At 37.3% G+C, this 3,998-nt stretch overlaps 1 pseudogene; it reads left to right on the plus strand.

Annotated features, from left to right (window-relative positions):
- Nucleotides 1-505: 505 nt before the first annotated feature.
- LOC129116146 (natterin-4-like) lies at nucleotides 506-1,351 on the plus strand (annotated as a pseudogene).
- Nucleotides 1,352-3,998: the final 2,647 nt, after the last annotated feature.

The raw sequence follows: 3,998 nt of genomic DNA on the forward strand, positions 1-3,998 counted from the left end.
AATATATTTCTAAAGGTTCTACATGATATGAAATGTTCGTCAGATGTCGGTAACAACCCAAGTAATCCATACATACAAAGAAAACCAAACAAATAAATTCAGAAATTAAGTTAGTGTAATAAAATGGAATGACAGGTGAGGGATAAAAACTCAGATATTCTCTCAGGTTACAGTGGCAAATTTACAAGAAAAAAACTAAAGAATTTACGACATTATGTAGTCATTAATTCACAAGAAAAATTGAAAACATACTCAGATATTCTCTAAAATTAAAGAAAATTTAGAAGAAAAAAGTTGGGAGATTATAAAAATATTACGAGATAAAACTGAGGGTGTAAAATGGGTACTTTTGTTAAGGAACCACATTGCTTCACTTTGCACATTTTGCTCAAACTCATCACCTGACAGACTATAGTAGCATAACAGAATATTATTGGACAATCCAGCTATGTATAAACTTGAGTTTTGGATTCATTTTTGCCTTGTCCCCTTTCCTTTTTCCCAGTCTCCTCCATGAACTCAGATGTAAATGACAATCCTGGACCCAGCGCTGACTTAATTAATGCCAACAGATCAACCTCTCTTGTGATGGCTGATGAGCTACTGCAGAAGAGGCCGGTTCAGTCCTCCTACGTGTCTGGTGATGGCTCTAACCTGGAGTGGGTGACCTGGAACAACTCTCTCCCAAACGATGCAGTTTCAATTAATAACAATGACTTTGATCGCACTGATTATGTCTGCAAATACATGTGTGAGGCTGGCTTTTATACCCCCAGCATGGGTTCTAATTGTCACTATCCCAATGGAGGAAGAGTAAGTGCTGGTTCTCCGTTTGAGATCCTGGTGAACAAAAACAACTTTGAGATCCTGGAGTGGAAATGGGATTCGTATGGTTCAGTGCCCCAGAATTCAGTCAGAACCTGCTCAAAGGGGAAATATATGTAGGTATGGACAATATGACTTGGGAAGGTTGCTACTAGAGAGAAGCACTTCTACCTGCCATGGAAGAGTTCTGTATATCGGTACCATTCGCATTCAGGTCCTGACCGTCGATAAGGATAGCAACTAGCCAGCAGGTCTACGTGGTCAGGTACATCATTGATGAGTCTAAAATCTTCCACTATCCTCCAGAGATCATGCGGAAAAACATCTGTCAGTAACTACGAATGCCGCTCAGTGGTGAAAACAGACTCACTTTCAAAAACGGATCAGGTGGAGCACAGGTGGGACATCTCCTGCTTCTGTCACAGTTGGTGTTCAAACGACTGTCGCCGGCATCCCTTTGATCGTCTCTGACAGTTATCAGCTCAGCAGCGAGGTCGCTCCAGTACTCCAAGGAGACGGTGACTGAGGCCACTACTCAGTACAGCTTCTGTGGAGGTCACAGCCCGCCCAACAGCTCCTGCATGGTTAATATGGTGGAGTATAAGTTCAAAGTTAACATGCCGTTCACGGCAAGCCCTGCACGCACTCTACGCTAACGTGGGAGATCCACACCACGTCCATCACCGGGACGTATGAAAGCGTTCAGGTTGGAGAAGTCCGGGCCGTGGCGGACCGATGTGAACTTCTAGACGACGCCAAGCCTTGCATATGATATGCAAAGAGCCCTGTGTAGTTTATAGTTTTAGTACAAACACTTTGGTTATTGGTTGGAAGATTTTTAACTTTCACAACCAGAAGGCCTCGGATGTTTTCAGAAAATAAACCAGGGATTTCCTTCAAACATGAGCTGTCATTGTTTTTATCTGTTATCAATGTTTACTGCCTGACATAATAAATCTGAATGTTTGATGCTTTTTTCTGAATGAAATCTAGCTCTTGTTGAATTTGAATGATTTTAATTACGTGAGGGGTTGGACATTTCTTGCACAAATTAACTTCATACTACTTACCTACAATCAAAATAACAATTACTTAACCACTATTTGTTTTGTAATTTGTCAATAAAAGTGATTTACATTTAGAGAAGCTTAATAAATGTGGGTATTACCACTAGATATTAAATGTTATTTGTAAGGTGTTGAATGATGAATCTGGTTTGATAATAAAGTTGTCCTCCACACCGCAAGTGTTGCTGTGGTTTTATTTCTTTAGACTTTTTTCCCTTTTTCAATGCACTCCAATTATGTGAATTCATGTGACAAATAAATAACCATATGCTTTGTTACCTTGTTGAATTAAATCTTTCTAATTTATTTCTCACTCCATGGTCAGTGTTGTAAGAGGTAGTGATGGCGCATTAAAAAGATTCTTGTTTACATGAAGAACAGGTACAAAAGCACCTTCATAAGGCCACACGCAACCATAACATAAAGGTTGTCCTTTTCCTTTTTTAAGGCCAGATAGAATCACGGTTTTTGGATGGTTGACCTATTAAAAAAACAGAGACAAAGAAGTATCAGATAGATTGATACTTGTACACTTCCTGTAAGTCGCTTTGATAAAAGCGTCTGCTAAATGACTGTAATGTAATGTAATGTAAAATGTACTGCGTGATTTACTTGATCTTTCCACGATCAAACTGACGGCTGTAACAACCTCCTGTTTCCTCAAAAGCATTCTGTTATTTCAAACCCTTTTCTTCACATGGTCTTTACTTTAAACAATCAATCACTCACTTAATGGGTAATTCACAGGTTAGTTTCACCGAGACAATATTCATTGTTAACTATCTTCTTTAAAACTAAGTCAACTAAAACTAAATTTAAAATAAAAATACTACAATCCAGTGTTTCACTGAGGAGGGGTGCCAGTGCACTTCATTTTAAAAACCTCAGCTGCTCACAGGTGTACTAGACAGGTAAAACAGTCTGTTGCATATGTTAAATATTAACCAGTGTGGTTCTGTGGTTGTTGACATGTCTGGTCGAGTGTTTTCAGTTTTACAGGCTGAAGGATGAATCAGGTGTCACCCGGTTATTTGCATTTTTTTAATTGTCTGTTGTTGAGGTATCACTGAACTAAATGATCCAAAGAGTATGTACCATACTGTGACTATGAAGTCATTATTCAGGATTTATTATTTAATTTTTGTGTTTTCTTTTTCATTCCCTTTTTTTCCAAGTAATTCTCAAGCATTTTGGTCTGCTTATTAATCTTTCTTGCCAACGGAATATTTATTTGTTCTTTCATTTTTCTTTTCTGTTTTTTAATGTTGTTATTGGAAACATCTAAATGAAAAAGAGTTTGAAAACCCCTTAGACATGTTTCTTTTTGGTTTAAAACATATAATGAGACAATTTGTTCTTCATTGTGTGCCACCATACCAGGTGATGTGGGGCAACTTCTCACAAATGCACATTCTGAACTTAAACACATAACTCTCATACTGAATTGAGATGTCAAAATCTTAAGATAATACATTTGTGCACTAAAATGTATTATTTAACTTAATATGGAAAATGGTCTTTATACAATTAGTATCAAACTACTGGTAAAAAGGTTTCTCCAGCTTCATTAAAAAGTCTCTACATGAAGTTTCTATGTCCCATTTGTGTACGTTGCTTACTGCACCATGGTTGGTATGTCACAAAACCACCTTATTATAAACCCACGCTAGAATGAAATTCAAGGTGAGTTCAGGGAACCTTTCCCTCTTCAACTCTGCAGTTTTGCTGAAAACATTCAAGAGTACAATAAGAACAACTTTAAAATGGCATGTGATTTTTTTATTATGTGCAAAACAATTTATTTTGGCAGAAATAAAAAAGTGACTTACAATAATAATAGCTAGATGTCATCAAAAGTAGGAAGTACGAAGAAAAGAGCATCAAACATTCAGAGTTATTATGTCAGGCAATATATGTTGATAACAGATAAAAACAATGATTATTCAGCTCATGTTTGAAGGAAATCGCTGGTGTTAGTTTACGTTCTGAAAGCATCCGAGGCCTTCTGCTTGTTAAAGTTAAAAGCTTCCAACCAATGACCAAAGTGTTTGTACTAAAACTATAAACTACACAGGGCTCTTTGCATATCATATGCAAGGCTTGGAG

This window comes from Anoplopoma fimbria, unplaced genomic scaffold (genome assembly GCF_027596085.1).
Source record: "Anoplopoma fimbria isolate UVic2021 breed Golden Eagle Sablefish unplaced genomic scaffold, Afim_UVic_2022 Un_contig_12754_pilon_pilon, whole genome shotgun sequence".
Classification (NCBI taxonomy): Eukaryota; Metazoa; Chordata; class Actinopteri; order Perciformes; family Anoplopomatidae; genus Anoplopoma; species Anoplopoma fimbria.